General features: G+C 47.4%; 1 long non-coding RNA gene across 1 annotated transcript; it reads right to left on the bottom strand.

Moving 5' to 3' along the window:
* Positions 1–10,738: 10,738 nt before the first annotated feature.
* On the bottom strand, positions 10,739–12,712 carry LOC128317654 (uncharacterized). The gene is made up of 3 exons (XR_008301186.1): positions 11,914–12,712; positions 11,528–11,589; positions 10,739–11,427 (listed from the first exon to the last, which is right to left on the bottom strand). It is a non-coding gene; the product is annotated as an uncharacterized LOC128317654 (long non-coding RNA).

Here is a 12,712-nt window from a genome sequence, read left to right as displayed (position 1 = left end):
TACATGTACCACTCAGTTATTAAAATGCAATATCCTTTAAAGTGTATACTGACCAGGAACCCGGGTGACATTTATAGAATTTGGAGTAATTTTCAAGCTTGAGTTGGCGGTAGTCGCGTTAACAAGGGCATCTTTTACTGTGGAGTCAGTTGGGATGGTGCCATTGGCACTAAATTCAAGGCTGGAATTTGTCACAATCGAACCATTCCTAAAAACCAACCATAGTTAAAAACAGGTTAAAATTCTGAATCATCAAAAGTAAAGAAAATCAATTATTCAGAGCAATGTTTTCATATATTATTTCTCACCTGAAACCATAAATTATCATCCGGAGGAAGTTTTTGAAGGTTTGTCTGTAAAATGGTTCAAGCTGAAAAAAATAATTTATTAATCAATTAATTTGTCCATAAACACTGATCTCAAATGCATTGGTTATTTCATGCATTGGCTAGACTCATAAATGTTCAGATTCATATATAATTGTGCCACATGGTGTGCCAGCTGTAATTAACTTCACAGTATTCATCAGAAATGTCCAGATCATATACTGTTCTTACAGAAAGCCACATAGAGAAAAGTTAAGAGTTCTCTCAGTTGTCTTATATGGAAATGGAATTGTTCAGGTGGCAAAAAATACTCTTGTTTAGAAGAATCAATTAAACTGTAACTGGCAGCATTATCAATAAAACCTTACCTGAGTACGGATACTTGTAGCTTTTGCTGCAAACTGTGTAGAGCTGGTATTGGCCAGTGCTGCATCAAAGGTTTCATTGATGCTAAAGACCAAGTTGAATATTGCAGCTACTGCAGGAGTGGTTGTAGGTGTGCTCGTGGTTGTAGTTGTGCTCGTGGTTGTAGTTGTGCTCAGGGTTGTAGTTGTGCTCGTAGTTGTATTTGTGCTCGGGGGTGAAGTTGCGTTTGGTGAAGAGGAGTTTGTCTCTGTTGATTGAGAGGTTAAACTGGAATTAGAGTATCTACATGTGCCACTCAGTTATTAAAATGCAATATCCTTTAAAGTGTATACTGACCAGGAACCCGGGTGACATTTATAGAATTTGGAGTAATTTTCAAGCTTGAGTTGGCGGTAGTCGCATTAACAAGGGCATCTTTTACTGTGCAGTCAGTTGGGATGGTGCCATTGGCACTAAATTCAAGGCTGGAATTTGTCACAATCGAACCATTCCTAAAAACCAAGCATAGTTAAAAACAGGTTAAAATTCTGAATCATCAAAAGTAAAGAAAATCAATTATTCAGAGCAATGTTTTCATATATTATTTCTCACCTGAAACCATAAATTATCATCCGGAGGAAGTTTTTGAACATTTGTCTGTAAATTGGTTCAAGCTGAAAAAAATAATTTATTAATCAATTAATTTGTCCATAATCACTGATCTCAAATGCATTGGTTATTTCATGCATTGGCTAGACTCATAAATGTTCAGATTGATATATAATTGTCCCACATGGTGTGCCAGCTGTAATTAACTTCACAGTATTCATCAGAAATGTCCAGAACATATACTGTTCCCTATCAAAGGCTACTCTCGATGCTGCGTTTCAGTAACGCTTATGAGAACATTCTTTGTTCGACCAGTTGTGAAGCAAGTGTGCCAAATACGCCATGAATTGGCTTAAATAACCTCGGTGAGTGACGTCATTTGATTACATGCACCTGCAGGTTACAAACAGACTTGAAACGGACATACCCACAGGTTTTCTTGTGTTCAGAGACCACATTGTGTGTTTGTGTGTGCGCGTTCATTCCAGCATTGTTTCTTTGTCTATTTCGTCGGTCAGGAGATGCTTGCCACCATGTGTTCAAGTAATCCCTGAGACGATCTGCATGATTATTGCTTGGAGTGCCTCTGGGAAGAGCACGCAGCTTGTGCCCTCGAGGATGCTGAGCTTGTGCCCTCGAGGATGCTGAGTGTGTTTCTCCCCCGCCGTGCTCAGGCGTCGGGGCTGTCGGCCACCCAGCCCCGACCCAGTCCAGTTTCTCTGCGGCGAGAGGCACAGAAGGAGAGTCTGGCGAGTCGTGTGCCCCCTCGTAGGGACTGGGGAGCGGCTCGCTGCTCTCAGCAGCCCAGCAAGAGGCCGGATCTGAGGACAATCCTTTCGTCCAAGAGGAAGAAGTCCTGAGGGTCGACCACCTGGGACCGTGGGGGTGTGCCCCCCGGGGAGGGGCGTGAAAAGTTCCAACAGAGAGTAGAGGCTCCTTCCTGGCACCCTCAGGGGGTACAATCTGTGCAATCTCTGTCGCCACTGGTGTTTTGGGGAGCAGCGGCCTCCAGCGGAATGTTACGTGTTCGAGTTGCCTCCTGCCACGTTTCAGGACGCCAGACATCTAACATCCTCCCGACAGAGCCAAGTGTCAAAACTAGTTCCCCTTTCAGAGAAACTGGCAGCGTGGAAGCTACTGCCAAATATCTCTCCATGGGTAGAAAGGACTGTAGGGAAAGGCTACAGGCTTCAGTTTGCATATCGTCCTCCGCATTTCAACGGCGTGGTCTCCACTTCCGTGAAACCGGAATGAGCACATTTGTTGACACAGGAATTGCAAGCTTTGCTGGACAAAGGGGCCATAGAATGTGTTCCCCTGCCAGACAGAGAGTCAGGATATTACATCCGGTATTTTCTGGTTCCCAAGAAAGATGGGGGGTTGCGTCCAATTTTAGATCTTCGCGGGTTGAACCGCTACCTCAGAACATACAAGTTCAAAATGTTGACAATCAGGACGATTGTGTCTCAGATCCAATCAGGCGATTGGTTTGTGATGATCGATCTCAAGGATGCATATTTTCACATAGAGATCTTGCCACAACACAGGAAGTTCCTAAAGTTTGCTTTCGGGGGCAAAGCTTACCAGTATCGGGTTCTTCCATTTGGCCTAGCCTTGCCGCCCCGCACATACACAAAATGCATGGATGCAGCTCTGGCTCCTCTACGACTCCAGGGCATCCGCATTTTAAATTACATAGATGACTGGCTGATTTTGGCTCAGTCTCAGTAGCTAGCACTTCAACATCGGGATGTCGTCCTGGCTCATCTCAGTTCTCTGGGGTTGAGACTCAACACCAAGAAAAGCGTTCTCTCTCCTGCTCAGAGGACAACGTATTTGGGGGTTGTATGGGATTCAATCACGATGCAGGCACGGATGTCTCCTGCACGCGTCAAGTCCATTCTAAACACCCTAAAGAACATCAAGCTAGGCCAGAAAGTTACAGTTCATTACTTTCAAAGGGTGCTAGGTCTCATGGCAGCTGCATCCATGGTGATACCTTTGGGCCTCCTGCATATAAGATCGTTTCAGTTGTGGCTCAGAGCCAGGGTATTTCATCCAAGGGCCAATCCCCAGAGTCAAATGAGGGTTACACGCCAGGGGCTTCATACCCTATCTATGTGGTTCAGACGCCGGTTTCTGACTTTGGGTCCCAATCTAGGCACGTGTTGTCGTTGCAAGATGCTAATGACAGACGCTTCCCTCACGGGTTGGGGTGCGGTCTTAGATGGCCGTCCTGCCCAGGGGATCTGGAGAGGTCATCGTCTCGACTGGCACATCAATTGCCTCAAAATTATGGCTCTATTTCTGGCCCTGAAATACTTCCTCCAGCAGTTAAGAGGCTACCATGTCCTAGTGCGGGTGGACAACACTGCGGTAGTCTCTTATATAAATCGCCAAGGCGGACTGCGATTGCGCCGTCTGAACAAGCTAGTGCAGAAGGTTTGGGTACAGGACAAGTTCCTGTCCCTCAGGTCGATTTACATCCCCGGGCATATGAATGTGGGAGCAGACTTGCTGTCCAGACAAGCTGTGACCCACGGGGAATGGAAACTCGACCCTGAAGTTGTCAGTCAAATCTGGGAAAGATTTTACGAAGCAGAGGTGGACCTCTTTGCTTCACAGGAGACAGCACAATGTCCCCTCTACTTCTCTCTGACTCCTCCAGCTCCCCTGGGTCTGGACGCGATGGCCCATACGTGGCCCAGACTGTGTCTTTAGGCATTTCCCCCGATCGCTCTGCTCCCCTGAGTCCTGGCCAAGGGCCGTCAACAAGGGTTTCGCCTCTTACTGATAGCGCCCCTTTGGCCAACCAGAGTGTGGTTCTTAGATCTAATATCCCTCCTCGACGGCTCACCGTGGGCGATTCCGTTCAGGAGGGATCTTCTCTCTCAGGCACAGGGGACAGTCTTTCATCCCCGGCCCGAGTTCTGGAACCTTTGTGTCTGGCTCCTGAGGGGGACCAACTAAGAGATGCTGGGCTTCCAGCCGATGTAGTAGAGACTATTCTAAGTGCTAGGGCTCCCTCCACTAGGAGAAGTTATGCCCTCAGATGGCGTGTTTTCGAAAGTTGGTGTATGGCACACCATGCAGACCCAGTTCACTGCCAAATTGTTTCAGTGCTGGGGTTTCTGCAAGAGAAACTGTCCTCAGACACATGTCCTGGTACTCTCAGAGCCTATGTGGCCGCTATTTGGGCTTGCCATGCTCTGATTGATGGGGTTTCTGTGGGAAGGCACCCTCTAGTTGCCCGCTTCATTCGTGGAGCCAAGCGGTTGAGGCTAGAGCACTCAGTCCCTTCGTGGGACTTGGCTATAGTGCTCGAGGGTCTGGTTGACACCCCTTTTGAACCACTAGAGTCAGCACCTCTCAGGTTTCTGACCCTAAAGATGGTTTTTCTAATGGCTGGTACATCTCTGAAGAGAATTGGTGATTTTCAGGCTCTGTCAGTCTCACCATCCTGCCTAGACTTTGCCCCTGGGCTGGTCAAAGCTATTTTGCATCCTCACCCTAATTATCTTCCGAAGGTTCCATTCTCGACCATACATCCAGTCGTTCTTGAAGCCTTCTGCCCTCCGCCGTTCACGACACCGGACTAAGCAAACTATGTCACATTGGGTGAGGAATGCTATTGCCCTAGTCTACGAGGCGCGTGGTCAAGCTTCGCCTCTAGGAGTAAGGGCCCATTCAACCAGGGGGGTTGCATCTTCTACGGCTTTGGCAAGAGGTGTCCCCTTGCAGCAAGTATGTGATGCGGCAGGCTGGTCCTCTCCGCACACATTTGTCAGATTCTATAGTTTGGATGTCCGTGCTACTCCGGGCTCGCGTGTCCTTGATTCAACATCCCAGAGTCATGTCTGAGACCTCTTCAATGCACAAACTTGAGGGGTCCAGACACTTCCAGTGCGGCAGCGTTGGTATTCTCATTCCCATAAGCGTTATTGAAATGCAGCATCGAGAGTAGCTTTTGATAGGGAACGTCTGGGGTGACTTGACTGTAACCCTGTTCCCTGAAAAAGCGGGAACGAGATCCTGCGCCTCAATGCCGCACTGTTGGCGTGACTGGGTGTCTCTTCAGACAAGGTTTAACCTGAGGGTATGTCAGTTTCATGTCTATTTATAACCTGCAGGTGCACGTAATCAAATGACGTCACCCACCGAGGTTATTTAAGCCAATTCTTGGCGTATTTAGCACACTTGCTTCACAACCAGTCGACCAAAGAATGCTCTCATAAGCGTTATTGAAACGCAGTATCTCGTTCCCGCTTTTTCAGGGAACAGTGTTACAGTCAAGTAACAAGAGTTCTCTGAGTTGTCTTATATGGAAATGGAACTGTTCAGGTGGCAAAAATACTCTTGTTTAGAAGAATCAGTTAAACTGTAACTGGCAGCATTATCAATAAAACCTTACCTGAGTACGAATACTTGTAGCTTTTGCTGCAAACTGTGTAGAGCTGGTATTGGCCAGTGCTGCATCAAAGGTTTCATTGATGCTAAAGACCAAGTTGAATATTGCAGCTACTGCAGGAGTGGTTGTAGGTGTGCTCGGGGGTGAAGTTGTGCTCATAGTTGTATTTGTGCTCGTGGTTGTATTTGTGCTCGGGGGTGAAGTTGCGTTTGGTGAAGAGGAGTTTGTCTCTGTTGATTGAGAGGTTAAACTGGAATTAGAATATCTACATGTACCACTCAGTTATTAAAATGCAATATCCTTTAAAGTGTATACTGACCAGGAACCCGGGTGACATTTATAGAATTTGGAATAATTTTCAAGCTTGAGTTGGCGGTAGTCGCATTAACAAGGGCATCTTTTACTGTGGAGTCAGTTGGGATGGTGTCATTGGCACTAAATTCAAGGCTGGAATTTGTCACAATCGAACCATTCCTAAACACCATCCATAGTTAAAAACAGGTTGAAATTCTGAATCACTAAACGTAAAGAAAAGTGTCTCTAGGTTACGCATGGAACCATGGTTCCTCGACAGAAAGAGACGCTACGTCGAAACTCTATGGGAACGCCCTCAGCGTGATCACGCTTTTAATCACATTTGTAGTCAGTCCAATGGATGGGCGACATGTCACGGGCGGGGTGACGTAGCGACCAGGAAGCTTAAAATTAAGTGCGGTGGATATAGCTGCAGCTTCTGAGAAATGAAGCAATCTCTCACAGGTATGCTGGCAGTATGGCACTAAGACACAGCGTCTCATTCCCTCAGGGAACCATGGTTACATGCGTAACCTAGAGACTTTCCCCTTCAGGAACTCGAGGGTAGGGAAACGCTTTGGCCAGACCGGGTGCAAAGTCTAAATAAGAGGGGGCCACTGAGAGGTCCCGAAGATCCCCAACTGTCTTTAGAGAGAGCCTCTAGCACCACGGCCAGGTCCCACAGAGGGACACAAGATCGTATCGGAGGCCTCAGCTTCAGCGCACCACAGAAGAAACGTATAACTAGGGGGTGTCTGCCCACAGATCAACCCTGCAGATAATTGGCCCTGCAGGAACTCCAGCACTGTACCAACTGGGCAGTTAACTGGGTCGAGCTGGCGGTCTCCGCACCAAGAAGTGACAAGTTTCCACTTCAAGGCGTACAGTTTCCTCGTTGAGGGAGCGCTGGATTCGAGAATGGTCTCAACAACCTCGGTTGAGAGACAGGAAGTTATGAATTGTGCCCCCTCAGAGGCCACACCCACAGCTTAAACCACTCCGGGCGGGGGTGGACTCGCCTGTGAGAGGAGATCCCTCCTGACTGGAATCTCCCATGGAGAGCCGTCCAGAAGGGAAATCAGGTCCAAGAACCATACTCGGCCCTGCCAGAACGGGGCTACTAGCAAGAGACGGACCCCGTCCTGGCGCACTCTCTCCAGAACTCCCGGGAGCAGAGCGATTGTGGGAAAGGCATACAGATGAAGCCTCGGCCATGTCTGTACCATGGCATCCAGTCCGAGAGGAGCTGGATGAGTCAGGGAGAACCAGAGGGGACAGTGCGATGTCTCCTGAGTCGCAAACAGATCCACCTGAGCCTGGCCAAACACTCTGCGTATCTGCTTCACCACCTTGGGGTGAAGCCTCCATTCCCCGGGCCTCAGCCCCTGCCTCGACAGGATGTCTGCTGTCCAGGGATGTAAACTCCTCTCAGCGAGAAGAGTTTCTCCTGAGACCCCACAAGGATTTGGTGCGCCAGCCTGTAAAGGGGGCGTGAACGCAGGCCTCCCTGGTGGTTGATGTAAGACACCACCGCCGTGTTGTTGGTGCGCACCAACACATGGCAATCTCTTAGGTCTGAGAGAAAGTGTTTCAATGCTAGAAACACGGCCATCGTCTCCAGGCAGTTGATGTGCCACGTGAGATGGCGGCCGCTCCACAGACCGTGGGCTGAGCGGCCACTCATGACCGCTCCCCAACTGGTGACAGATGCGTCCGTCGCTAGCGTTACGCGGCGACCAGGAGCTCCCAGCACTGGGCCCTGAGACAAGTACCAAGGTTTCCTCCACATGCCTAAGGCGTAGATATCGCTGCGTGACCTTGATCATGCGAAGTGGGTTTCCCCTTTGGGGAGAACCCCTTGTTCTTGAGCCACCACTGTAGGGGTCTCATGTACAGCAGGCCAAAAGGTATCACATTGGAGGCAGCTGCCATCAGACCCAGCAGTTTCTGGAACTGCTTTACAGTGAGTGACCCGGCCTTCTCTAACTCTCGTTACTGCTGTGAGGATTGACTCGATCCGTGCAGGAGGCAGACGTGCCTGCATCATGGTCGAATCCCATACCACGCCCAGATAAGTGGTTCTCTGTACTGGAGAAAGCACACTTTTCTTGACGTTTAGTCTTAGCCCCAGCTCTTTCATGTGGGCAAGAATGACATCTGGATGCTGAACTGCCACCTGCTCCGATTGAGCTAATATCAACCAATCGTCGATATAATTCAGTATGTGGATGTTCTGGAGTCGCAGAGGAGCCAGAGCAGCATCCACACACTTCGTGAAAGTGCGGCGTGTGAGTGCCAGGCCGAACGGAAGAATCCGATATTGGTAAGCTTCGCCCCTGAAAGCAAACCTCAGGAACTTCTTGTATTGGGGAACGATGGAGGTATGGAAGTATGCATCTTTTAGATCGATCATGACAAACCAGTCCTCGGAGCTGATCTGAGACACGACTTGTTTGTTTGTGAGCATCCTGAACTTCAGTCGCATGACTGAGCGGTTCAATTGACGCAGATCTAAAATGGGACGCAACCCTCCATCCTTCTTTGGAACGATGAAGTACCGGCTGTAGAACCTGGACTCTCTGTCGTGAGGAGGGACCACCTCGATGGGCTCCTTTCTCAAGAGAATGTTTACTTCTTGTTCCATTACCAGAGCCTGCTCGGGGCCCACCAGAGTGGGAAGAACCTGGCAAAAACGAGGCAGTGGAGAATCCAATTGGATTCGGTAGCCTCTCTCTACAGTATGCAAGACCCATTGAGACACATTTGGCGGAAGTTTTCACGCTGCCAAATAGTCTACTAAGGGAATCGGTCTCTTGAGACTGACCTCTGGTGTAATGAGATCAGCTAGCTCAGTGCCCTGAAGCGGCAGACCGGCAGGGGACGGCCGAACTAGCTGCTCTGGAGACCTCTGAAGAGGTAGCGAGCCTCACAGTACTCCTACGTTCCCGAGCGGAAACTGAGAGAAACGCTCACCGGAGACCGCTGCACCCTGAAGCACCATTGGTGGCAGGGTTGGCAGATCGATCTCCTGAGGGCACTGAGGAGAGATGGGCACCGTATGATGAGGTGTATACCGCTCTTCCCCAGAGGGGCCTGCCCTCAGAAGTCCTGGGCCTCCCGGTATGAGGAACTAGACAGCCGGGGCTGCTCCCACTCAGCAGCCCCAAAGACCCAGGAACGGTGAGGGAGGAAGCGCTGGAATGCCATCACCTGCTGCTTCACCTAGGTCTTTTAGCAGGTTGGCCTGGTACGCCTGCAACAGCGCCATGGTGTGCAGACACGAACCGGCCTGAACTGCCACCATATAATCTTTCCCAACCAGCCTGGATATCAGTCTCACCGGCCTAGTCTCACGGGAAGCTTTGGGACGATGCTGAAGACGGGGAGCGATAGCTCGCGAGCGTCTGCTCCACCGCCGGCATTGCCCCGTATCCACTCTCATTCAGCCCCGTGATGTTCGAATAATTCTGAAGAGTCTGAAAGAATATGGTTTCCCCCATGATCTCTACACCTTGGCGTGGAGATCGGGGAAAAGCGGAAGGCCCCGTCGTGAAGGCTGCGACGTAGCTCCCAGGAAGCGCTCGTCCAGCTTGCTTTTGGGACGAGCATCCCGCTTCCCGGCTGGCCAATCGATGTTGACCTTGGCTACGGCATGAGTCACAACCTCCATGAGCTCCTCATACGCAAGGGACTGTGGTGGCGAGCTCACAGTCTCCTCAGTATCGACACTCATCATGTCAACCTCCTCGGAGGAAGACAGATGAAACGCCTGGCTCTCTCTCCGGGGGGAAGAAACTGCGGGGCGGGCTTCCCCCTTTTTTTTTTTTCTAGAGAGAGCCGCGGATCCAGCGGGTGAGGACCAAGAAAAGGACAAGCCCGTCTCGGATCTCCTCGCAAAATCCACCTGCGATCCCCAGGATAACAGTCTCCGCTGTGCCTCGGCAGCAGCAGGACCGGACCCAGTGGGATCGCGAACCTGGCCGCTTTCATCAAAGACAGCCAGTCGGGAGCGGAGCACTCGAAGCGGAAAAAGCTCACAATGATGGCATTTAGCCCCCTCGAGCTAATCGTGCATGCTCCGCTCCCAAACAGACGACGTGCAAATCGCCCGTATCCCCACTCGAGAGATGGGAGGAACACACGATCTGAAATGCTGTCCACTCACCAAAAACTTTGATTTGTGCTTAGACATGATACACACGCAAAACACAGAGCGCTTGCTGAATGACAAAAAGCTGCCACTGTATCCACCGCACGTACTTTTAAGCTTGCTGGTCGCTACGTCACCCCGCCCGTGACGTCTCGCCCATCCATTGGACTGATTACACATGTGATTCAGAGCGTGGTCACGCTGAGGGCGTTCCCAAGGCATTTCGACGCAGCTCAAATTCCTGAAGGGGAACAATTATTCAGAGCAATGTTTTCATATATTATTTCTCACCTGAAACTATGAATTATCATCCGGAGGAAGTTTTTGAAGATCTGACTATAAATTGGTCCAAGCTGAAAAAATAATTTATTAATCAACTGATATGTTCATAAACACTGATCTCAAATGCATTGGCTAATTTAATTTGTCATTTTTATGGATTAGATAAAGTTAAAAAATTAACTAATGCATGGAGATTTATAAATGTTCAGATTCATATATAATTGTGCCACATGGTGTGCCAGCTGTAATTAACTTCACAGTATTCATCAGAAATGTCCAGAACATATACTGTTCTTACAGAAAGCCACATAGAGAAAAGTTAAGAGTTCTCTCAGTTGTCTTATATGGAAATGGAACTGTTCAGGTGGCAAAAATACTCTTGTTTAGAAGAATCAATTAAACTGTAACTGGCAGCATTATCAATAAAACCTTACCTGAGTACGGATACTTGTAGCTTTTGCTGCAAACTGTGGAGAGCTGGTATTGGCCAGTGCTGCATCAAAGGTTTCATTGATGCTAAAGACCAAGTTGAATATTGCAGCTACTGCAGGAGTGGTTGTAGGTGTGCTCGTGGTTGTAATTGTGCTCGTGGTTGTAGTTGTGCTCGTGGTTGTATTTGTGCTCGGGGTTGTAGTTGTGCTCGTAGTTGTATTTGTGCTCATGGTTGTATTTGTGCTCGGGGGTGAAGTTGTGTTAGTGGTTGTATTTGTGCTTGTGGTTGTAGTTGTGCTCGGGGGTGAAGTTGTGTTTGGTGAAGAGGAGTTTGTCTCTGTTGATTGAGAGGTTAAACTGGAATTAGAGTATCTACATGTACCACTCAGTTATTAAAATGCAATATCCTTTAAAGTGTATACTGACCAGGAACCCGGGTGACATTTATAGAATTTGGAGTAATTTTCAAGCTTGAGTTGGTGGTAGTCGCGTTAACAAGGGCATCTTTTACTGTGGAGTCAGTTGGGATGGTGCCATTGGCACTAAATTCAAGGCTGGAATTTGTCACAATCGAACCATTCCTAAAAACCAACCATAGTTAAAAACAGGTTAAAATTCTGAATAATCAAAAATAAAGAAAATCAATTATTCAGAGCAATGTTTTCATATATTATTTCTCACCTGAAACCATAAATTATCATCCGGAGGAAGTTTTTGAACATTTGTCTGTAAATTGGTTCAAGCTGAAAAAAATAATTTATTAATCAATTAATTTGTCCATAAACACTGATCTCAAATGCATTGGTTATTTCATGCATTGGCTAGACTCATAAATGTTCAGATTCATATATAATTGTGCCACATGGTGTGCCAGCTGTAATTAACTTCACAGTATTCATCAGAAATGTCCAGATCATATACTGTTCTTACAGAAAGCCACATAGAGAAAAGTTAAGAGTTCTCTCAGTTGTCTTATATGGAAATGGAATTGTTCAGGTGGCAAAAAATACTCTTGTTTAGAAGAATCACTTAAACTGTAACTGGCAGCATTATCAATAAAACCTTACCTGAGTACGGATACTTGTAGCTTTTGCTGCAAACTGTGGAGAGCTGGTATTGGCCAGTGCTGCATCAAAGGTTTCATTGATGCTAAAGACCAAGTTGAATATTGCAGCTACTGCAGGAGTGGTTGTAGGTGTGCTCGTGGTTGTATTTGTGCTCGAGGTTGTAGTTGTGCTCGGGGTTGTAGTTGTGCTCGTGGTTGTAGTTGTGCTCGGGGTTGTAGGTGTGTTTGGTGAAGAGGAGTTTGTCTCTGTTGATTGAGAGGTTAAACTGGAATTAGAGTATCTACATGTACCACTCAGTTATTAAAATGCAATATCCTTTAAAGTGTATACTGACCAGGAACCCGGGTGACATTTATAGAATTTGGAGTAATTTTCAAGCTTGAGTTGGCGGTAGTCGCATTAACAAGGGCATCTTTTACTGTGGAGTCAGTTGGGATGGTGCCATTGGCACTAAATTCAAGGCTGGAATTTGTCAAAATCGAACCATTCCTAAAAACCAACCATAGTTAAAACAGGTTAAAATTCTGAATCATCAAAAGTAAAGAAAATTAATTATTCAGAGCAGTGTTTTCATATATTATTTCTCACCTGAAACCATGAATTATCATCTGGAGGAAGTTTTTGAACATTTGTCTGTAAATTGGTTCAAGCTGAAAAAATAATTTATTAATCAATTAATTTGTTCATAAACACTGATCTCAAATGCATTGGCTAATTCAGTTTGTCATTTTTATGGATTACATAAAGTTAAAAAATTAACTAATGCATGGAGATTTATAAATGTTCAGATTGATATTTA

The sequence above is a fragment of the Pangasianodon hypophthalmus genome, chromosome 28 (genome assembly GCF_027358585.1).
Source record: "Pangasianodon hypophthalmus isolate fPanHyp1 chromosome 28, fPanHyp1.pri, whole genome shotgun sequence".
In the NCBI taxonomy this organism is placed as follows: Eukaryota; Metazoa; Chordata; class Actinopteri; order Siluriformes; family Pangasiidae; genus Pangasianodon; species Pangasianodon hypophthalmus.
The sequence above is the reverse complement of the archived record's forward strand: the minus strand, read 5'-3'. Positions and strand labels throughout refer to the sequence as shown.